Genomic DNA, 24,967 nt, shown 5'->3' with positions numbered 1-24,967 from the left:
ATGCCTAAGCAATTTTTCTGTTTCTCTCATCCCCTTCACATATTCGCAGTACCGAGCCAGGAACTGCTCCAGCAGACTTACTTCTGTAGAAGGATTATATACAATAACCGTCACTACTTTTTCCATGAGCCCAAACAGAGGCTCCACCCGCACTCCCTCCAGGCATGGGTCACCATCATGACTTCTGAGCCACTCAAACACATTTAAACAGCAAGCCTCACTCACAAAGGTAACATCATATGTACCTTGGTTATGAAATTCATTCACGCTGAAAATATCAGCCCGATGAGCTCCAGCCTTTCCCTCCAGCAGGTCACGAACCACGTACACCACATTGTTTTTGGCACCATCTTCCATGACCACACGAATCGTATTCTTAATGAACATCTTCAATCTTCTCTGCTGATACGAATACCACAGTAGCAAATTAGCAGCACGCTGCCAGGAAACACTTGCACCCTCTGACCGCGACACAAGATCGCAGCCAGAAGGCCGAGAAGCAATAACCAGAAATCGTTTCGCCCTTGTGCCGCACCAAGGCCTAACACTGATACCCTTTGGGGAGATGGAGCAAAAGATTGCCCTGAGGAGGACATTTTAGCAAACCGGACGCCTTCACAATTACAGTTCTGCTGTTTGTTCAAGCTGTGAGCCACTCCTTGTTAATCTGCCTAACCCCACCTATTGTAACCCTCCCCCCTCTTTGTTCCAATATGCACTACTACTGAGTGCCAGGAGGAGGTGTGCGAGAGGGAAATTCAAAAAACAAACAAGCGAGCAGCTGTCTTCCCTTAGCTCTCCTGATGCCGGGTATTGCCTACCTATCACCATGCTGCCCGCCGCTGCTCCATCAGCAGACTGAAGAGGACTGCCACCGCACTGCTTTTTATAGGCCAAGGGCCCATTGTGACATGTGAGGGTTCTAGCCCATTGTGACATGTGAGGGTTCCGGACCATGGCCAAGGGCCCATTGTGACACGTGAGGGTTCCAGACTATGGCCAAGGGCCCATTGTGACACGTGAGGGTTCCGCGAGAAGATTCTATCTAATGCAGGCAGCGCACCTGGTTGCTAGAAAGCATTAGAATACTCACACAGGAGAAGATAGGCAGCGTATTCAAGATCAGCACAGACACAATTTTTCCTTTCTTTAAATACATACGCACCAAAAGTGTAAAAGTCAGTGGTCCACAAGAGGGAGACAATGTTTTACAAAAGAAATCATGCTGTCACAAATGTGGTATGTATGGCAGAACTACTCATGGGTTACTTAAATTAAAGCACTAAGTACTGATAGCAAGGGGCCTAACTTTGTAGATGGTCTATTTGCAACACTGTAACAAAGGCCAAATACATGTCCACATCTTCACACGCCGTTTGCAACTAGTACAGAGAGATTGATTGATTGATTGATTTCATATTGAACGCAATACAATGCTAGACATGCATAGGCAAAACAATGCGCACACAAAATGTTGCAATTGGACAAGATAAACCAAGCAAAATGCATTTGGCATCTGAAATGTGCAACTTTGACCCTGAAAAGAATTCACATAATGGGTTAGAACTAGTGTTGAGTGATACCGTCCTATACTTGAAAGTATTGGTATCGGATAGTATCGGCCGATACCCGAAAAGTATCGGATATCGCCAATACCGATATCCAATACCAATACAAGTCAATGGGACACCAAGTATCGTAAGGTATTCTGATGGTTCCCAGGGTCTGAAGGAGAGGAAACTCTCCTTCAGGCCCTGGGATCCATATTAATGTGTAAAATAAAAAATTAAAATAAAAAATATTGATATATTCACCTCTCCGGCGGCCCCTGGACATCATCGCGGGTAACCAGCAGGCTTCTTTGTTTAAAATGAGCGCGTTTAGGACCTGAGGAATGACGTCGCGGCTTCTGATTGGTCGCGTGCCGCCCATGTGACCACGACGCGACCAATCAGAAGCCGCGACGTCATTCCTCAGGTCCTAAATTCCTAGAATGAGGAGTTTAGTGCCTGAGAATGACGTCGCGGCTTCTGATTGGTCGCGTCGCGGTCACATGGGCGGCACGCGACCAATCAGAATCCGCGACGTAATTCCACAGGTCCTAAACGCGCTCATTTTAAACAAAGAAGCCTGCCGGTTACCCGCGGTGATGTCCAGGGGCCGCCGGAGAGGTGAATATATCAATATTTTTTATTTTAATTCTTTATTTTACACCTCACTATGGATCCGATACCGATACCCGATACCACAAAAGTATCGGATCTCGGTATCGGAATTCCGATACCGCAAGTATCGGCCGATACCCGATACTTGCGGTATCGGAATGCTCAACACTAGTTAGAACACAACTTGTGCTGATTTCAATTCAATCTGTATTTGGAAGCCGGATCAGAGAAGGAGTGCACTGTTCCCGGAGATACCGCAATAACGGCTCACTGCGTGGAGTGTACAGAGCAAGCTCTTTTTCCATCTCCCTGTTCTAAAAATCCATTTGATATATGGTCCCCAAATAAGGAACATATCAGATATTAAACTGATAAAAACAGAAGCTACACTTGATCTTGCGTGGCGGCGACGACGACGACGATTTCAGCCAAAAGGCCGAGCAGTAATAACCAGATATGGTTTAGCACTTTCACCACACCAGGGTGATGTTTCATACGCCAGAATACATGCGCAGTTCCGTGCGGTCCAGCTGAGACGCATGCCGAGAGAACTCCCTTAAAGCTCAGTAGAAATTGCACAAGTTGTATGGTCCATTTTCTCCTGTCATCTTTGCAAAAGTAAAAAAAAATAGGTCTAAAGGAAAATTTTTGCGAACGAAAAATAAATATTTATTTTTTCCTTCTGCATTCCAAAAATTCCTGCAAAGCACCTGAAGGGTTAATAAACTTCTTAAATGTGGTTTTGAGTACCTTGAGGGGTGCAGTTTTTAGAATGGTGTCACTTTTGGGTATTTTCTGTCATATAGGCCCCTCAAAGTAAAAATAGAAATCAAATTTTAACCCTTATAAAATCCTAACAAAAAAAAAAATTATGTTTCAAAAATTGTTCTGATGTAAATTAAACATGTGGGAAATTTTATTAACTATTTTGTGCGATATGACTATTATTTAAGGGCATAAAAATTAAAATTTTAAAAATTGAAAAATTTTCTGGAAATTTCCATTTTTTCACAAATAAACGCAAGTCATATCAATTAAATTTTATGACTATCATGAAGTACAATATGTCACAAGAAAACTTTCTCAGAATCAGTGGGATCCAATGAGCGTTCCAGAGTTATGAAATGACAATGGTCAGAATTGTAAAAATTGGCCTAGTCAGGAAGGTGAAAACAGGCTTTGGAGTAAAGGGGCTAAAATCGGACACTCTCAGAGATACCGTATATACTCGAGTATAAGTCGACCCGAGTATAAGCCGACCCCCCTAATTTTGCCACAAAAAACTGGGAAAACCTATTGACTCGAGTATAAGCCTAGGGTGGAAATGCAGCATTTACCGGTGAATTTCAAAAACAAAAATAGATCATTATTTCCCCATAGTTGTGCCATATAGTGCTCTGCACTGTTCATATTGCCCCATAGCTGTGCCATATAGTGCTCTGCACTGTTCATATTCCCCCTTGGCTGTGCCCCATACAATGCTCTGCACTGTTCATATTCCCCCTTGGCTGTGCCCCATACAGTGTTCTGCACTGTTCATATACCCCCTTGGTTGTGCCCCATACAGTGCTCTGCACTGTTCATATTCCCCCTTGGCTGTGCCCCATATAGTGCTCTGCACTGTTCATATTCCCCCTTGGCTGTCCCATATAGTGCTCTGCACTGTTCATATTCCCCCTTGGCTGTGCCATATAGTGTTCTGCACTGTTCATATTCCCCCTTGGCTGTGTCCCATACAATGCTCTGCACTGTTCATATTCCCCCTTGGCTGTGCCCCATACAGTGCTCTGCACTGTTCATATTCCCCCTTGGCTGTGTCCCATACATTGCTCTGCACTGTTCATATTCCCCCTTGGCTGTGCCCCATACAGTGTTCTGCACTGTTCATATTCCCCCTTGGCTGTGCCCCATACAGTGTTCTGCACTGTTCATATTCCCCCTTGGCTGTGCCCCATACAGTGTTCTGCACTGTTCATATTCCCCCTTGGCTGTGCCCCATACAGTGCTCTGCACTGTTCATATTCCCCCTTGGCTGTGCCCCATACAGTGCTCTGCACTGTTCATATTCCCCCTTGGCTGTGCCCCATACAGTGTTCTGCACTGTTCATATTCCCCCTTGGCTGTGTCCCATATAGTGCTCTGCACTGTTCATATTCCCCCTTGGCTGTGCCCCATACAGTGCTCTGCACTGTTCATATTCCCCCTTGGCTGTGCCCCATACAGTGTTCTGCACTGTTCATATTCCCCCTTGGCTGTGCCCCATACAGTGCTCTGCACTGTTCATATTCCCCCTTGGCTGTGTCCCACACATTGCTCTGCACTGTTCATATTCCCCCTTGGCTGTGCCCCATACAGTGTTCTGCACTGTTCATATTCCCCCTTGGCTGTGCCCCATACAGTGTTCTGCACTGTTCATATTCCCCCTTGGCTGTGCCCCATACAGTGTTCTGCACTGTTCATATTCCCCCTTGGCTGTGCCCCATACAGTGCTCTGCACTGTTCATATTCCCCCTTGGCTGTGCCCCATACAGTGCTCTGCACTGTTCATATTCCCCCTTGGCTGTGCCCCATACAGTGTTCTGCACTGTTCATATTCCCCCTTGGCTGTGTCCCATATAGTGCTCTGCACTGTTCATATTCCCCCTTGGCTGTGCCCCATACAGTGCTCTGCACTGTTCATATTCCCCCTTGGCTGTGCCCCATACAGTGTTCTGCACTGTTCATATTCCCCCTTGGCTGTGTCCCATATAGTGCTCTGCACTGTTCATATTCCCCCTTGGCTGTGCCCCATACAGTGCTCTGCACTGTTCATATTCCCCCTTGGCTGTCCCATACAGTGTTCTGCACTGTTCATATTCCCCCTTGGCTGTCCCATATAGTGCTCTGCACTGTTCATATTCCCCCTTGGCTGTGCCCCATACAGTGTTCTGCACTGTTCATATTCCCCCTTGGCTGTGCCCCATACAGTGCTCGGCACCGTTCATATTCCCCCTTGGCTGTGTCCCATACAGTGCTCTGCACCGTTCATATTCCCCCTTGGCTGTGTCCCATACAGTGTTCTGCACCGTTCATATTCCCCCTTGGCTGTGTCCCATATAGTGCTCTGCACTGTTCATATTCCCCCTTGGCTGTGCCCCATACAGTGTTCTGCACTGTTCATATTCCCCCTTGGCTGTGTCCCATACAGTGTTCTGCACTGTTCATATTCCCCCTTGGCTGTGCCCCATATAGTGCTCTGCACTGTTCATATTCCCCCTTGGCTGTGTCCCATACAGTGTTCTGCACTGTTCATATTCCCCCTTGGCTGTGTCCCATACAGTGTTCTGCACTGTTCATATTCCCCCTTGGCTGTGCCCCATATAGTGCTCTGCACTGTTCATATTCCCCCTTGGCTGTGCCCCATACAGTGCTCTGCACTGTTCATATTCCCCCTTGGCTGTGCCCCATACAGTGTTCTGCACTGTTCATATTCCCCCTTGGCTGTGCCCCATACAGTGTTCTGCACTGTTCATATTCCCCCTTGGCTGTGTCCCATACAGGGTTCTGCACTGTTCATATTCCCCCTTGGCTGTGCCCCATATAGTGCTCTGCACTGTTCATATTCCCCCTTGGCTGTGTCCCATACAGTGTTCTGCACTGTTCATATTCCCCCTTGGCTGTGTCCCATACAGTGTTCTGCACTGTTCATATTCCCCCTTGGCTGTGCCCCATATAGTGCTCTGCACTGTTCATATTCCCCCTTGGCTGTGCCCCATACAGTGCTCTGCACTGTTCATATTCCCCCTTGGCTGTGTCCCATATAGTGCTCTGCACTGTTCATATTCCCCCTTGGCTGTGCCCCATACAGTGCTCTGCACTGTTCATATTCCCCCTTGGCTGTGTCCCATATAGTGCTCTGCACTGTTCATATTCCCCCTTGGCTGTCCCATATTGTGCTCTGCACTGTTCATATTCCCCCTTGGCTGTGTCCCATATAGTGCTCTGCACTGTTCATATTCCCCCTTGGCTGTGCCCCATACAGTGCTCTGCACTGTTCATATTCCCCCTTGGCTGTGTCCCATATAGTGCTCTGCACTGTTCATATTCCCCCTTGGCTGTCCCATATTGTGCTCTGCACTGTTCATATTCCCCCTTGGCTGTCCCATATTGTGCTCTGCACTGTTCATATTCCCCCTTGGCTGTGTCCCATACAATGCTCTGCACTGTTCATATTCCCCCTTGGCTGTGTCCCATATAGTGCTCTGCACTGTTCATATTCCCCCTTGGCTGTGCCCCATACAGTGTTCTGCACTGTTCATATTCCCCCTTGGCTGTGTCCCATATAGTGCTCTGCACTGTTCATATTCCCCCTTGGCTGTGTCCCATATAGTGCTCTGCACTGTTCATATTCCCCCTTGGCTGTGTCCCATACAGTGTTCTGCACCGTTCATATTCCCCCTTGGCTGTGCCCCATACAGTGTTCTGCACTGTTCATATTCCCCCTTGGCTGTCCCATATAGTGCTCTGCACTGTTCATATTCCCCCTTGGCTGTGCCCCATACAGTGTTCTGCACTGTTCATATTCCCCCTTGGCTGTGCCCCATACAGTGTTCTGCACTGTTCATATTCCCCCTTGGCTGTGCCCCATACAGTGCTCTGCACTGTTCATATTCCCCCTTGGCTGTGCCCCATACAGTGCTCTGCACTGTTCATATTCCCCCTTGGCTGTGCCCCATACAGTGCTCTGCACTGTTCATATTCCCCCTTGGCTGTGTCCCATACAGTGCTCTGCACTGTTCATATTCCCCCTTGGCTGTGCCCCATACAGTGTTCTGCACTGTTCATATTCCCCCTTGGCTGTGCCCCATATAGTGCTCTGCACTGTTCATATTCCCCCTTGGCTGTGCCCCATACAGTGCTCTGCACTGTTCATATTCCCCCTTGGCTGTGTCCCATACAATGCTCTGCACTGTTCATATTCCCCCTTGGCTGTGTCCCATATAGTGCTCTGCACTGTTCATATTCCCCCTTGGCTGTGCCCCATACAGTGTTCTGCACTGTTCATATTCCCCCTTGGCTGTGCCCCATACAGTGCTCTGCACTGTTCATATTCCCCCTTGGCTGTGCCCCATACAGTGCTCTGCACTGTTCATATTCCCCCTTGGCTGTGTCCCATACAGTGCTCTGCACTGTTCATATTCCCCCTTGGCTGTGCCCCATACAGTGTTCTGCACTGTTCATATTCCCCCTTGGCTGTGCCCCATATAGTGCTCTGCACTGTTCATATTCCCCCTTGGCTGTGCCCCATACAGTGCTCTGCACTGTTCATATTCCCCCTTGGCTGTGTCCCATATAGTGCTCTGCACTGTTCATATTCCCCCTTGGCTGTGTCCCATACAGTGCTCTGCACTGTTCATATTCCCCCTTGGCTGTGTCCCATACAATGCTCTGCACTGTTCATATTCCCCCTTGGCTGTGTCCCATACAGTGCTCTGCACTGTTCATATTCCCCCTTGGCTGTGCCCCATACAGTGTTCTGCACTGTTCATATTCCCCCTTGGCTGTGCCCCATACAGTGTTCTGCACTGTTCATATACCCCCTTGGCTGTGCCCCATACAGTGCTCTGCACCGTTCATATTCCCCCTTGGCTATGCCCCATACAGTGTTCTGTACTGTTCATATTCCCCCTTGGCTGTGTCCCATATAGTGCCCTGCACTGTTCATATTCCCCCTTGGCTGTGTCCCATACAATGCTCTGCACCGTTCATATTCCCCCTTGGCTGTGCCCCATACAGTGCTCTGCACTGTTCATATTCCCCCTTGGCTGTGCCCCATACAGTGTTCTGCACTGTTCATATACCCCCTTGGCTGTGCCCCATAAAGTGCTCTGCACTGTTCATATTCCCCCTTGGCTGTGCCTCATACAGTGTTCTGCACTGTTCATATTCCCCCTTGGCTGTGCCCCATACAGTGTTCTGCACTGTTCATATTCCCCCTTGGCTGTGTCCCATACAGTGCTCTGCACTGTTCATATTCCCCCTTGGCTGTGCCCCATACAGTGCTCTGCACCGTTCATATTCCCCCTTGGCTATGCCCCATACAGTGTTCTGCACTGTTCATATTCCCCCTTGGCTGTGTCCCATATAGTGCTCTGCACTGTTCATATTCCCCCTTGGCTGTGCCATATAGTGCTCTGCACTGTTCATATTCCCCCTTGGCTGTGTCCCATATAGTGCTCTGCACTGTTCATATTCCCCCTTGGCTGTGCCCCATACATTGCTCTGCACTGTTCATATTCCCCCTTGGCTGTGCCCCATACATTGCTCTGCACCGTTCATATTCCCCCTTGGCTGTGTCCCATACAGTGCTCTGCACCGTTCATATTCCCCCTTGGCTGTCCCATACAGTGTTCTGCACTGTTCATATTCCCCCTTGGCTGTGTCCCATACAGTGTTCTGCACTGTTCATATTCCCCCTTGGCTGTGCCCCATACAGTGCTCTGCACTGTTCATATTCCCCCTTGGCTGTGCCCCATACAGTGCTCTGCACCGTTCATATTCCCCCTTGGCTGTGCCCCATACAGTGCTCTGCACTGTTCATATTCCCCCTTGGCTGTGCCCCATACAGTGCTCTGCACTGTTCATATTCCCCCTTGGCTGTGCCCCATACAGTGCTCTGCACTGTTCATATTCCCCCTTGGCTGTGTCCCATATAGTGCTCTGCACTGTTCATATTCCCCCTTGGCTGTGCCATATAGTGCTCTGCACTGTTCATATTCCCCCTTGGCTGTGCCCCATACAGTGCTCTGCACCGTTCATATTCCCCCTTGGCTGTGCCCCATACAGTGCTCTGCACTGTTCATATTCCCCCTTGGCTGTGCCCCATACAGTGCTCTGCACCGTTCATATTCCCCCTTGGCTGTGTCCCATATAGTGCTCTGCACTGTTCATATTCCCCCTTGGCTGTGCCATATAGTGCTCTGCACCGTTCATATTCCCCCTTGGCTGTGTCCCATATAGTGCTCTGCACCGTTCATATTCCCCCTTGGCTGTGTCCCATACAGTGCTCTGCACTGTTCATATTCCCCCTTGGCTGTGCCCCATACAGTGTTCTGCACTGTTCATATACCCCCTTGGCTGTGCCCCATACAGTGCTCTGCACTGTTCATATTCCCCCTTGGCTGTGCCCCATACATTGCTCTGCACTGTTCATATTCCCCCTTGGCTGTGCCCCATACAGTGCTCTGCACTGTTCATATTCCCCCTTGGCTGTGCCCCATACAGTGTTCTGCACTGTTCATATTCCCCCTTGGCTGTGTCCCATACAATGCTCTGCACTGTTCATATTCCCCCTTGGCTGTGTCCCATACAATGCTCTGCACTGTTCATATTCCCCCTTGGCTGTGTCCCATACAGTGTTCTGCACTGTTCATATTCCCCCTTGGCTGTGCCATATAGTGCTCTGCACTGTTCATATTCCCCCTTGGCTGTGTCCCATACAATGTTCTGCACTGTTCATATTCCCCCTTGGCTGTCCCATATAGTGCTCTGCACTGTTCATATTCCCCCTTGGCTGTGCCATATAGTGCTCTGCACTGTTCATATTCCCCCTTGGCTGTGTCCCATACAGTGCTCTGCACTGTTCATATTCCCCCTTGGCTGTGCCATATAGTGCTCTGCACTGTTCATATTCCCCCTTGGCTGTGTCCCATACAATGCTCTGCACTGTTCATATTCCCCCTTGGCTGTCCCATATAGTGCTCTGCACTGTTCATATTCCCCCTTGGCTGTGCCATATAGTGCTCTGCACCGTTCATATTCCCCCTTGGCTGTGCCCCATATAGTGCTCTGCACTGTTCATATTCCCCCTTGGCTGTGCCATATAGTGCTCTGCACCGTTCATATTCCCCCTTGGCTGTGCCCCATATAGTGCTCTGCACCGTTCATATTCCCCCTTGGCTGTCCCATATAGTGCTCTGCACTGTTCATATTCCCCCTTGGCTGTGCCCCATATAGTGTTCTGCACTGTTCATATTCCCCCTTGGCTGTGCCCCATACAGTGTTCTGCACTGTTCATATTCCCCCTTGGCTGTCCCATATAGTGCTCTGCACCGTTCATATTCCCCCTTGGCTGTGTCCCATACAGTGCTCTGCAGTGTTCATATTCCCCCTTGGCTGTGCCATATAGTGCTCTGCACCGTTCATATTCCCCCTTGGCTGTGTCCCATACAGTGTTCTGCACTGTTCATATTCCCCCTTGGCTGTGTCCCATACATTGTTCTGCACTGTTCATATTCCCCCTTGGCTGTGCCCCATACATTGCTCTGCACTGTTCATATTCCCCCTTGACTGTGTCCCATACAGTGCCCTGCACTGTTCATATTCCCCCTTGGCTGTGTCCCATACAGTGCTCTGCACTGTTCATATTCCCCCTTGGCTGTGTCCCATACAGTGTTCTGGACTGTTCATATTCCCCCTTGGCTGTGACCCATACAGTGTTCTGCACTGTTCATATTCCCCCTTGGCTGTGCCCCATACAGTGCTCTGCACCGTTCATATTCCCCCTTGGCTGTGCCCCATACAGTGCTCTGCACTGTTCATATTCCCCCTTGGCTGTGTCCCATATAGTGCTCTGCACCGTTCATATTCCCCCTTGGCTGTGCCCCATACAGTGCTCTGCACCGTTCATATTCCCCCTTGGCTGTGCCCCATACAGTGCTCTGCACTGTTCATATTCCCCCTTGGCTGTGTCCCATATAGTGTTCTGCACTGTTCATATTCCCCCTTGGCTGTGCCCCATACAGTGTTCTGCACTGTTCATATTCCCCCTTGGCTGTGCCCCATATAGTGCTCTGCACTGTTCATATTCCCCCTTGGCTGTGCCATATAGTGCTCTGCACCGTTCATATTCCCCCTTGGCTGTGTCCCATATAGTGCTCTGCACTGTTCATATTCCCCCTTGGCTGTGCCATATAGTGCTCTGCACCGTTCATATTCCCCCTTGGCTGTGTCCCATATAGTGCTCTGCACCGTTCATATTCCCCCTTGGCTGTGTCCCATACATTGCTCTGCACTGTTCATATTCCCCCTTGGCTGTGCCCCATATAGTGCTCTGCACTGTTCATATTCCCCCTTGGCTGTGCCCCATACAGTGTTCTGCACTGTTCATATTCCCCCTTGGCTGTGTCCCATACAATGCTCTGCACTGTTCATATTCCCCCTTGGCTGTGTCCCATACAATGCTCTGCACTGTTCATATTCCCCCTTGGCTGTGTCCCATACAGTGTTCTGCACTGTTCATATTCCCCCTTGGCTGAGCCATATAGTGCTCTGCACTGTTCATATTCCCCCTTGGCTGTGTCCCATACAATGTTCTACACTGTTCATATTCCCCCTTGGCTGTCCCATATAGTGCTCTGCACTGTTCATATTCCCCCTTGGCTGTGCCATATAGTGCTCTGCACTGTTCATATTCCCCCTTGGCTGTGTCCCATACAGTGTTCTGCACTGTTCATATTCCCCCTTGGCTGTGCCATATAGTGCTCTGCACTGTTCATATTCCCCCTTGGCTGTGTCCCATACAATGCTCTGCACTGTTCATATTCCCCCTTGGCTGTCCCATATAGTGCTCTGCACTGTTCATATTCCCCCTTGGCTGTGCCATATAGTGCTCTGCACCGTTCATATTCCCCCTTGGCTGTGCCCCATATAGTGCTCTGCACTGTTCATATTCCCCCTTGGCTGTGCCATATAGTGCTCTGCACCGTTCATATTCCCCCTTGGCTGTGCCCCATATAGTGCTCTGCACCGTTCATATTCCCCCTTGGCTGTCCCATATAGTGCTCTGCACTGTTCATATTCCCCCTTGGCTGTGCCCCATATAGTGTTCTGCACTGTTCATATTCCCCCTTGGCTGTGCCCCATACAGTGTTCTGCACTGTTCATATTCCCCCTTGGCTGTGCCCCATACAGTGTTCTGCACTGTTCATATACCCCCTTGGCTGTGCCCCATACAGTGCTCTGCACTGTTCATATTCCCCCTTGGCTGTGTCCCATATAGTGCTCTGCACTGTTCATATTCCCCCTTGGCTGTGTCCCATACAGTGCTCTGCACTGTTCATATTCCCCCTTGGCTGTGTCCCATACAATGCTCTGCACCGTTCATATTCCCCCTTGGCTGTGTCCCATATAGTGCTCTGCACTGTTCATATTCCCCCTTGGCTGTGCCATATAGTGCTCTGCACCGTTCATATTCCCCCTTGGCTGTGTCCCATATAGTGCTCTGCACTGTTCATATTCCCCCTTGGCTGTGCCCCATACATTGCTCTGCACTGTTCATATTCCCCCTTGGCTGTGCCCCATACAGTGCTCTGCACTGTTCATATTCCCCCTTGGCTGTGCCCCATACAGTGTTCTGCACTGTTCATATTCCCCCTTGGCTGTGCCCCATATAGTGCTCTGCACTGTTCATATTCCCCCTTGGCTGTGTCCCATACAGTGCTCTGCACTGTTCATATTCCCCCTTGGCTGTGCCCCATACAGTGTTCTGCACTGTTCATATTCCCCCTTGGCTGTGCCATATAGTGCTCTGCACCGTTCATATTCCCCCTTGGCTGTGCCATATAGTGCTCTGCACTGTTCATATTCCCCCTTGGCTGTGTCCCATACAATGCTCTGCACTGTTCATATTCCCCCTTGGCTGTCCCATATAGTGCTCTGCACTGTTCATATTCCCCCTTGGCTGTGCCATATAGTGCTCTGCACCGTTCATATTCCCCCTTGGCTGTGCCATATAGTGCTCTGCACCGTTCATATTCCCCCTTGGCTGTGCCCCATATAGTGCTCTGCACTGTTCATATTCCCCCTTGGCTGTGCCATATAGTGCTCTGCACCGTTCATATTCCCCCTTGGCTGTGCCCCATATAGTGCTCTGCACCGTTCATATTCCCCCTTGGCTGTCCCATATAGTGCTCTGCACTGTTCATATTCCCCCTTGGCTGTGCCCCATATAGTGTTCTGCACTGTTCATATTCCCCCTTGGCTGTGCCCCATACAGTGTTCTGCACTGTTCATATACCCCCTTGGCTGTGCCCCATACAGTGCTCTGCACTGTTCATATTCCCCCTTGGCTGTGTCCCATACAATGCTCTGCACTGTTCATATTCCCCCTTGGCTGTCCCATATAGTGCTCTGCACTGTTCATATTCCCCCTTGGCTGTGCCATATAGTGCTCTGCACCGTTCATATTCCCCCTTGGCTGTGTCCCATATAGTGCTCTGCACTGTTCATATTCCCCCTTGGCTGTGCCCCATACATTGCTCTGCACTGTTCATATTCCCCCTTGGCTGTGCCCCATACAGTGCTCTGCACTGTTCATATTCCCCCTTGGCTGTGCCCCATATAGTGCTCTGCACCGTTCATATTCCCCCTTGGCTGTGTCCCATACAGTGTTCTGCACCGTTCATATTCCCCCTTGGCTGTGTCCCATACAGTGCTCTGCACCGTTCATATTCCCCCTTGGCTGTGCCCCATACAGTGCTCTGCACTGTTCATATTCCCCCTTGGCTGTGCCCCATACAGTGCTCTGCACTGTTCATATTCCCCCTTGGCTGTGCCCCATACAGTGCTCTGCACTGTTCATATTCCCCCTTGGCTGTGCCCCATACAGTGTTCTGCACTGTTCATATTCCCCCTTGGCTGTGCCCCATACAGTGTTCTGCACTGTTCATATTCCCCCTTGGCTGTGTCTCATACAGTGTTCTGCACTGTTCATATTCCCCCTTGGCTGTGCCCCATATAGTGCTCTGCACTGTTCATATTCCCCCTTGGCTGTGTCCCATACAGTGTTCTGCACTGTTCATATTCCCCCTTGGCTGTGCCCCATATAGTGCTCTGCACTGTTCATATTCCCCCTTGGCTGTGCCCCATACAGTGCTCTTTACTGTTCATATTCCCCCTTGGCTGTGTCCCATATAGTGCTCTGCACTGTTCATATTCCCCCTTGGCTGTGCCCCATACAGTGCTCTGCACTGTTCATATTCCCCCTTGGCTGTGTCCCATATAGTGCTCTGCACTGTTCATATTCCCCCTTGGCTGTCCCATATTGTGCTCTGCACTTTTCATACTCCCCCTTGGCTGTGCCCCATACAGTGCTCTGCACTGTTCATATTCCCCCTTGGCTGTGTCCCATATAGTGCTCTGCACTGTTCATACTCCCCCTTGGCTGTGTCCCATACAGTGCTCTGCACTGTTCATATACCCCCTTGGCTGTGCCCCATACAGTGCTCTGCACTGTTCATATTCCCCCTTGGCTGTGCCCCATATAGTGCTCTGCACTGTTCATATTCCCCCTTGGCTGTGCCATATAGTGCTCTGCACCGTTCATATTCCCCCTTGGCTGTGCCCCATATAGTGCTCTGCACTGTTCATATTCCCCCTTGGCTGTGCCATATAGTGCTCTGCACCGTTCATATTCCCCCTTGGCTGTGCCCCATATAGTGCTCTGCACCGTTCATATTCCCCCTTGGCTGTCCCATATAGTGCTCTGCACTGTTCATATTCCCCCTTGGCTGTGCCCCATATAGTGTTCTGCACTGTTCATATTCCCCCTTGGCTGTGCCCCATACAGTGTTCTGCACTGTTCATATACCCCCTTGGCTGTGCCCCATACAGTGCTCTGCACTGTTCATATTCCCCCTTGGCTGTGTCCCATACAGTGCTCTGCACTGTTCATATTCCCCCTTGGCTGTGTCCCATACAATGCTCTGCACTGTTCATATTCCCCCTTGGCTGTCCCATATAGTGCTCTGCACTGTTCATATTCCCCCTTGGCTGTGCCATATAGTGCTCTGCACCGTTCATATTCCCCCTTGGCTGTGTCCCATATAGTGCTCTGCACTGTTCATATTCCCCCTTGGCTGTGCCCCATACATTGCTCTGCACTGTTCATATTCCCCCTTGGCTGTGCCCCATACAGTGCTCTGCACTGTTCATATTCCCCCTTGGCTGTGCCCCATATAGTGCTCTGCACCGTTCATATTCCCCCTTGGCTGTGTCCCATACAGTGTTCTGCACCGTTCATATTCCCCCTTGGCTGTGTCCCATACAGTGCTCTGCACTGTTCATATTCCCCCTTGGCTGTGTCCCATACAGTGCCCTGCACTGTTCATATTCCCCCTTGGCTGTGTCCCATACAGTGCTCTGCACTGTTCATATTCCCCCTTGGCTGTGTCCCATACAGTGTTCTGGACTGTTCATATTCCCCCTTGGCTGTGACCCATACAGTGTTCTGCACTGTTCATATTCCCCCTTGGCTGTGCCCCATACAGTGCTCTGCACCGTTCATATTCCCCCTTGGCTGTGCCCCATACAGTGCTCTGCACTGTTCATATTCCCCCTTGGCTGTGTCCCATATAGTGCTCTGCACCGTTCATATTCCCCCTTGGCTGTGCCCCATACAGTGCTCTGCACCGTTCATATTCCCCCTTGGCTGTGCCCCATACAGTGCTCTGCACTGTTCATATTCCCCCTTGGCTGTGTCCCATATAGTGTTCTGCACTGTTCATATTCCCCCTTGGCTGTGCCCCATACAGTGTTCTGCACTGTTCATATTCCCCCTTGGCTGTGCCCCATATAGTGCTCTGCACTGTTCATATTCCCCCTTGGCTGTGCCATATAGTGCTCTGCACCGTTCATATTCCCCCTTGGCTGTGTCCCATATAGTGCTCTGCACTGTTCATATTCCCCCTTGGCTGTGCCATATAGTGCTCTGCACCGTTCATATTCCCCCTTGGCTGTGTCCCATATAGTGCTCTGCACCGTTCATATTCCCCCTTGGCTGTGTCCCATACATTGCTCTGCACTGTTCATATTCCCCCTTGGCTGTGCCCCATATAGTGCTCTGCACTGTTCATATTCCCCCTTGGCTGTGCCCCATACAGTGTTCTGCACTGTTCATATTCCCCCTTGGCTGTGTCCCATACAATGCTCTGCACTGTTCATATTCCCCCTTGGCTGTGTCCCATACAATGCTCTGCACTGTTCATATTCCCCCTTGGCTGTGTCCCATACAGTGTTCTGCACTGTTCATATTCCCCCTTGGCTGAGCCATATAGTGCTCTGCACTGTTCATATTCCCCCTTGGCTGTGTCCCATACAATGTTCTACACTGTTCATATTCCCCCTTGGCTGTCCCATATAGTGCTCTGCACTGTTCATATTCCCCCTTGGCTGTGCCATATAGTGCTCTGCACTGTTCATATTCCCCCTTGGCTGTGTCCCATACAGTGTTCTGCACTGTTCATATTCCCCCTTGGCTGTGCCATATAGTGCTCTGCACTGTTCATATTCCCCCTTGGCTGTGTCCCATACAATGCTCTGCACTGTTCATATTCCCCCTTGGCTGTCCCATATAGTGCTCTGCACTGTTCATATTCCCCCTTGGCTGTGCCATATAGTGCTCTGCACCGTTCATATTCCCCCTTGGCTGTGCCCCATATAGTGCTCTGCACTGTTCATATTCCCCCTTGGCTGTGCCATATAGTGCTCTGCACCGTTCATATTCCCCCTTGGCTGTGCCCCATATAGTGCTCTGCACCGTTCATATTCCCCCTTGGCTGTCCCATATAGAGCTCTGCACTGTTCATATTCCCCCTTGGCTGTGCCCCATATAGTGTTCTGCACTGTTCATATTCCCCCTTGGCTGTGCCCCATACAGTGTTCTGCACTGTTCATATTCCCCCTTGGCTGTGCCCCATACAGTGTTCTGCACTGTTCATATACCCCCTTGGCTGTGCCCCATACAGTGCTCTGCACTGTTCATATTCCCCCTTGGCTGTGTCCCATATAGTGCTCTGCACTGTTCATATTCCCCCTTGGCTGTGTCCCATACAGTGCTCTGCACTGTTCATATTCCCCCTTGGCTGTGTCCCATACAATGCTCTGCACCGTTCATATTCCCCCTTGGCTGTGTCCCATATAGTGCTCTGCACTGTTCATATTCCCCCTTGGCTGTGCCATATAGTGCTCTGCACCGTTCATATTCCCCCTTGGCTGTGTCCCATATAGTGCTCTGCACTGTTCATATTCCCCCTTGGCTGTGCCCCATACATTGCTCTGCACTGTTCATATTCCCCCTTGGCTGTGCCCCATACAGTGCTCTGCACTGTTCATATTCCCCCTTGGCTGTGCCCCATACAGTGTTCTGCACTGTTCATATTCCCCCTTGGCTGTGCCCCATATAGTGCTCCGCACTGTTCATATTCCCCCTTGGCTGTGTCCCATACAGTGCTCTGCACTGTTCATATTCCCCCTTGGCTGTGCCCCATACAGTGTTCTGCACTGTTCATATTCCCCCTTGGCTGTGCCATATAGTGCTCTGCACCGTTCATATTCCCCCTTGGCTGTGTCCCATACAGTGTTCTGGACTGTTCATATTCCCCCTTGGCTGTGACCCATACAGTGTTCTGCACTGTTCATATTCCCCCTTGGCTGTGCCCCATACAGTGCTCTGCACCGTTCATATTCCCCCTTGGCTGTGCCCCATACAGTGCTCTGCACTGTTCATATTCCCCCTTGGCTGTGTCCCATATAGTGCTCTGCACCGTTCATATTCCCCCTTGGCTGTGCCCCATACAGTGCTCTGCACCGTTCATATTCCCCCTTGGCTGTGCCCCATACAGTGCTCTGCACTGTTCATATTCCCCCTTGGCTGTGTCCCATATAGTGTTCTGCACTGTTCATATTCCCCCTTGGCTGTGCCCCATACAGTGTTCTGCACTGTTCATATTCCCCCTTGGCTGTGCCCCATATAGTGCTCTGCACTGTTCATATTCCCCCTTGGCTGTGCCATATAGTGCTCTGCACCGTTCATATTCCCCCTTGGCTGTGTCCCATATAGTGCTCTGCACTGTTCATATTCCCCCTTGGCTGTGCCATATAGTGCTCTGCACCGTTCATATTCCCCCTTGGCTGTGTCCCATATAGTGCTCTGCACCGTTCATATTCCCCCTTGGCTGTGTCCCATACATTGCTCTGCACTGTTCATATTCCCCCTTGGCTGTGCCCCATATAGTGCTCTGCACTGTTCATATTCCCCCTTGGCTGTGCCCCATACAGTGTTCTGCACTGTTCATATTCCCCCTTGGCTGTGTCCCATACAATGCTCTGCACTGTTCATATTCCCCCTTGGCTGTGTCCCATACAATGCTCTGCACTGTTCATATTCCCCCTTGGCTGTGTCCCATACAGTGTTCTGCACTGTTCATATTCCCCCTTGGCTGTCCCATATAGTGCTCTGCACTGTTCATATTCCCCCTTGGCTGTGTCCCATACAATGTTCTACACTGTTCATATTCCCCCTTGGCTGTCCCATATAGTGCTCTGCACTGTTCATATTCCCCCTTGGCTGTGCCATATAGTGCTCTGCACTGTTCATATTCCCCCTTGGCTGTGTCCCATACAGTGTTCTGCACTGTTCATATTCCCCCTTGGCTGTGCCATATAGTGCTCTGCACTGTTCATATTCCCCCTTGGCTGTGTCCCATACAATGCTCTGCACTGTTCATATTCCCCCTTGGCTGTCCCATATAGTGCTCTGCACTGTTCATATTCCCCCTTGGCTGTGCCATATAGTGCTCTGCACCGTTCATATTCCCCCTTGGCTGTGCCCCATATAGTGCTCTGCACTGTTCATATTCCCCCTTGGCTGTGCCATATAGTGCTCTGCACCGTTCATATTCCCCCTTGGCTGTGCCCCATATAGTGCTCTGCACCGTTCATATTCCCCCTTGGCTGTCCCATATAGAGCTCTGCACTGTTCATATTCCCCCTTGGCTGTGCCCCATATAGTGTTCTGCACTGTTCATATTCCCCCTTGGCTGTGCCCCATACAGTGTTCTGCACTGTTCATATTCCCCCTTGGCTGTGCCCCATACAGTGTTCTGCACTGTTCATATACCCCCTTGGCTGTGCCCCATACAGTGCTCTGCACTGTTCATATTCCCCCTTGGCTGTGTCCCATATAGTGCTCTGCACTGTTCATATTCCCCCTTGGCTGTGTCCCATACAGTGCTCTGCACTGTTCATATTCCCCCTTGGCTGTGTCCCATACAATGCTCTGCACCGTTCATATTCCCCCTTGGCTGTGTCCCATATAGTGCTCTGCACTGTTCATATTCCCCCTTGGCTGTGCCATATAGTGCTCTGCACCGTTCATATTCCCCCTTGGCTGTGTCCCATATAGTGCTCTGCACTGTTCATATTCCCCCTTGGCTGTGCCCCATACATTGCTCTGCACTGTTCATATTCCCCCTTGGCTGTGCCCCATACAGTGCTCTGCACTGTTCATATTCCCCCTTGGCTGTGCCCCATACAGTGTTCTGCACTGTTCATATTCCCCCTTGGCTGTGCCCCATATAGTGCTCTGCACTGTTCATATTCCCCCTTGGCTGTGTCCCATACAGTGCTCTGCACTGTTCATATTCCCCCTTGGCTGTGCCCCATACAGTGTTCTGCACTGTTCATATTCCCCCTTGGCTGTGCCATATAGTGCTCTGCACCGTTCATATTCCCCCTTGGCTGTGCCATATAGTGCTCTGCACTGTTCATATTCCCCCTTGGCTGTGTCCCATACAATGCTCTGCACTGTTCATATTCCCCCTTGGCTGTCCCATATAGTGCTCTGCACTGTTCATATTCCCCCTTGGCTGTGCCATATAGTGCTCTGCACCGTTCATATTCCCCCTTGGCTGTGCCATATAGTGCTCTGCACCGTTCATATTCCCCCTTGGCTGTGCCCCATATAGTGCTCTGCACTGTTCATATTCCCCCTTGGCTGTGCCATATAGTGCTCTGCACCGTTCATATTCCCCCTTGGCTGTGCCCCATATAGTGCTCTGCACCGTTCATATTCCCCCTTGGCTGTCCCATATAGTGCTCTGCACTGTTCATATTCCCCCTTGGCTGTGCCCCATATAGTGTTCTGCACTGTTCATATTCCCCCTTGGCTGTGCCCCATACAGTGTTCTGCACTGTTCATATACCCCCTTGGCTGTGCCCCATACAGTGCTCTGCACTGTTCATATTCCCCCTTGGCTGTGTCCCATACAATGCTCTGCACTGTTCATATTCCCCCTTGGCTGTCCCATATAGTGCTCTGCACTGTTCATATTCCCCCTTGGCTGTGCCATATAGTGCTCTGCACCGTTCATATTCCCCCTTGGCTGTGTCCCATATAGTGCTCTGCACTGTTCATATTCCCCCTTGGCTGTGCCCCATACATTGCTCTGCACTGTTCATATTCCCCCTTGGCTGTGCCCCATACAGTGCTCTGCACTGTTCATATTCCCCCTTGGCTGTGCCCCATATAGTGCTCTGCACCGTTCATATTCCCCCTTGGCTGTGTCCCATACAGTGTTCTGCACCGTTCATATTCCCCCTTGGCTGTGTCCCATACAGTGCTCTGCACCGTTCATATTCCCCCTTGGCTGTGCCCCATACAGTGCTCTGCACTGTTCATATTCCCCCTTGGCTGTGCCCCATACAGTGCTCTGCACTGTTCATATTCCCCCTTGGCTGTGCCCCATACAGTGCTCTGCACTGTTCATATTCCCCCTTGGCTGTGCCCCATACAGTGTTCTGCACTGTTCATATTCCCCCTTGGCTGTGCCCCATACAGTGTTCTGCACTGTTCATATTCCCCCTTGGCTGTGTCTCATACAGTGTTCTGCACTGTTCATATTCCCCCTTGGCTGTGCCCCATATAGTGCTCTGCACTGTTCATATTCCCCCTTGGCTGTGTCCCATACAGTGTTCTGCACTGTTCATATTCCCCCTTGGCTGTGCCCCATATAGTGCTCTGCACTGTTCATATTCCCCCTTGGCTGTGCCCCATACAGTGCTCTTTACTGTTCATATTCCCCCTTGGCTGTGTCCCATATAGTGCTCTGCACTGTTCATATTCCCCCTTGGCTGTGCCCCATACAGTGCTCTGCACTGTTCATATTCCCCCTTGGCTGTGTCCCATATAGTGCTCTGCACTGTTCATATTCCCCCTTGGCTGTCCCATATTGTGCTCTGCACTTTTCATATTCCCCCTTGGCTGTGCCCCATACAGTGCTCTGCACTGTTCATATTCCCCCTTGGCTGTGTCCCATATAGTGCTCTGCACTGTTCATACTCCCCCTTGGCTGTCCCATATAGTGCTCTGCACTGTTCATATTCCCCCTTGGCTGTGCCCCATACAGTGCTCTGCACTGTTCATATTCCCCCTTGGCTGTGTCCCATATAGTGCTCTGCACTGTTCATACTCCCCCTTGGCTGTGTCCCATACAGTGCTCTGCACTGTTCATATACCCCCTTGGCTGTGCCCCATACAGTGCTCTGCACTGTTCATATTCCCCCTTGGCTGTGTCCCATATAGTGCTCTGCACTGTTCATATTCCCCCTTGGCTGTCCCATATTGTGCTCTGCACTTTTCATATTCCCCCTTGGCTGTGCCCCATACAGTGCTCTGCACTGTTCATATTCCCCCTTGGCTGTGTCCCATATAGTGCTCTGCACTGTTCATACTCCCCCTTGGCTGTCCCATATAGTGCTCTGCACTGTTCATATTCCCCCTTGGCTGTGCCCCATACAGTGCTCTGCACTGTTCATATTCCCCCTTGGCTGTGTCCCATATAGTGCTCTGCACTGTTCATACTCCCCCTTGGCTGTGTCCCATACAGTGCTCTGCACTGTTCATATACCCCCTTGGCTGTGCCCCATACAGTGCTCTGCACTGTTCATATTCCCCCTTGGCTGTCCCATATAGTGCTCTGCACTGTTCATATACCCCCTTGGCTGTGCCCCATACAGTGCTCTGCACTGTTCATATTCCCCCTTGGCTGTCCCATATAGTGCTCTGCACTGTTCATATTCCCCCTTGGCTGTGCCCCATACAGTGCTCTGCACTGTTCATATTCCCCCTTGGCTGTGCCCCATACAGTGCTCTGCACTGTTCATATTCCCCCTTGGCTGTGTCCCATATAGTGCTCTGCACTGTTCATATTCCCCCTTGGCTGTCCCATATAGTGCTCTGCACTGTTCATATTCCCCCTTGGCTGTGCCCCATACAGTGCTCTGCACTGTTCATATTCCCCCTTGGCTGTGTCCCATATAGTGCTCTGCACTGTTCATACTCCCCCTTGGCTGTGTCCCATACAGTGCTCTGCACTGTTCATATACCCCCTTGGCTGTGCCCCATACAGTGCTCTGCACTGTTCATATTCCCCCTTGGCTGTGCCCCATATAGTGCTCTGCACTGTTCATATTCCCCCTTGGCTGTGCCATATAGTGCTCTGCACCGTTCATATTCCCCCTTGGCTGTGCCCCATATAGTGCTCTGCACTGTTCATATTCCCCCTTGGCTGTGCCATATAGTGCTCTGCACCGTTCATATTCCCCCTTGGCTGTGCCCCATATAGTGCTCTGCACCGTTCATATTCCCCCTTGGCTGTCCCATATAGTGCTCTGCACTGTTCATATTCCCCCTTGGCTGTGCCCCATATAGTGTTCTGCACTGTTCATATTCCCCCTTGGCTGTGCCCCATACAGTGTTCTGCACTGTTCATATACCCCCTTGGCTGTGCCCCATACAGTGCTCTGCACTGTTCATATTCCCCCTTGGCTGTGTCCCATACAGTGCTCTGCACTGTTCATATTCCCCCTTGGCTGTGTCCCATACAATGCTCTGCACTGTTCATATTCCCCCTTGGCTGTCCCATATAGTGCTCTGCACTGTTCATATTCCCCCTTGGCTGTGCCATATAGTGCTCTGCACCGTTCATATTCCCCCTTGGCTGTGTCCCATATAGTGCTCTGCACTGTTCATATTCCCCCTTGGCTGTGCCCCATACATTGCTCTGCACTGTTCATATTCCCCCTTGGCTGTGCCCCATACAGTGCTCTGCACTGTTCATATTCCCCCTTGGCTGTGCCCCATATAGTGCTCTGCACCGTTCATATTCCCCCTTGGCTGTGTCCCATACAGTGTTCTGCACCGTTCATATTCCCCCTTGGCTGTGTCCCATACAGTGCTCTGCACCGTTCATATTCCCCCTTGGCTGTGCCCCATACAGTGCTCTGCACTGTTCATATTCCCCCTTGGCTGTGCCCCATACAGTGCTCTGCACTGTTCATATTCCCCCTTGGCTGTGCCCCATACAGTGCTCTGCACTGTTCATATTCCCCCTTGGCTGTGCCCCATACAGTGTTCTGCACTGTTCATATTCCCCCTTGGCTGTGCCCCATACAGTGTTCTGCACTGTTCATATTCCCCCTTGGCTGTGTCTCATACAGTGTTCTGCACTGTTCATATTCCCCCTTGGCTGTGCCCCATATAGTGCTCTGCACTGTTCATATTCCCCCTTGGCTGTGTCCCATACAGTGTTCTGCACTGTTCATATTCCCCCTTGGCTGTGCCCCATATAGTGCTCTGCACTGTTCATATTCCCCCTTGGCTGTGCCCCATACAGTGCTCTTTACTGTTCATATTCCCCCTTGGCTGTGTCCCATATAGTGCTCTGCACTGTTCATATTCCCCCTTGGCTGTGCCCCATACAGTGCTCTGCACTGTTCATATTCCCCCTTGGCTGTGCCCCATACAGTGTTCTGCACTGTTCATATTCCCCCTTGGCTGTGCCCCATACAGTGCTCTGCACTGTTCATATTCCCCCTTGGCTGTCCCATATTGTGCTCTGCACTTTTCATACTCCCCCTTGGCTGTGCCCCATACAGTGCTCTGCACTGTTCATATTCCCCCTTGGCTGTGTCCCATATAGTGCTCTGCACTGTTCATACTCCCCCTTGGCTGTGTCCCATACAGTGCTCTGCACTGTTCATATACCCCCTTGGCTGTGCCCCATACAGTGCTCTGCACTGTTCATATTCCCCCTTGGCTGTGCCCCATATAGTGCTCTGCACTGTTCATATTCCCCCTTGGCTGTGTCCCATACAGTGTTCTGCACCGTTCATATTCCCCCTTGGCTGTGTCCCATACAGTGCTCTGCACTGTTCATATTCCCCCTTGGCTGTGCCCCATACAGTGTTCTGCACTGTTCATATTCCCCCTTGGCTGTGCCCCATACAGTGTTCTGCACTGTTCATATTCCCCCTTGGCTGTGTCCCATACAGTGCTCTGCACTGTTCATATTCCCCCTTGGCTGTGCCCCATACAGTGTTCTGCACTGTTCATATTCCCCCTTGGCTGTCCCATACAGTGCTCTGCACTGTTCATATTCCCCCTTGGCTGTGTCCCATACAGTGCTCTGCACTGTTCATATTCCCCCTTGGCTGTGCCCCATACAGTGTTCTGCACTGTTCATATTCCCCCTTGGCTGTGCCCCATATAGTGCTCTGCACTGTTCATATTCCCCCTTGGCTGTGCCCCATACAGTGCTCTGCACTGTTCATATTCCCCCTTGGCTGTGTCCCATACAATGCTCTGCACCGTTCATATTCCCCCTTGGCTGTGTCCCATATAGTGCTCTGCACTGTTCATATTCCCCCTTGGCTGTGCCATATAGTGCTCTGCACCGTTCATATTCCCCCTTGGCTGTGTCCCATATAGTGCTCTGCACTGTTCATATTCCCCCTTGGCTGTGCCCCATACATTGCTCTGCACTGTTCATATTCCCCCTTGGCTGTGCCCCATACAGTGCTCTGCACTGTTCATATTCCCCCTTGGCTGTGCCCCATACAGTGTTCTGCACTGTTCATATTCCCCCTTGGCTGTGCCCCATATAGTGCTCTGCACTGTTCATATTCCCCCTTGGCTGTGTCCCATA

At 50.7% G+C, this 24,967-nt stretch overlaps 1 non-coding gene across 1 annotated transcript; it reads right to left on the bottom strand.

Annotated features, from left to right (window-relative positions):
- Positions 1–2,394: 2,394 nt before the first annotated feature.
- LOC138660440 (U2 spliceosomal RNA) lies at positions 2,395–2,588 on the bottom strand. Its single transcript, XR_011317845.1, has one exon. It is a non-coding gene; the product is annotated as a U2 spliceosomal RNA (small nuclear RNA).
- Between the last annotated feature and the right edge of the window lie 22,379 nt (positions 2,589–24,967).

This window comes from Ranitomeya imitator, chromosome 1 (genome assembly GCF_032444005.1).
Source record: "Ranitomeya imitator isolate aRanImi1 chromosome 1, aRanImi1.pri, whole genome shotgun sequence".
Classification (NCBI taxonomy): domain Eukaryota; kingdom Metazoa; phylum Chordata; class Amphibia; order Anura; family Dendrobatidae; genus Ranitomeya; species Ranitomeya imitator.
Note: the sequence above shows the minus strand (reverse complement) of the source record. Positions and strands in the feature narration are given on the sequence as shown.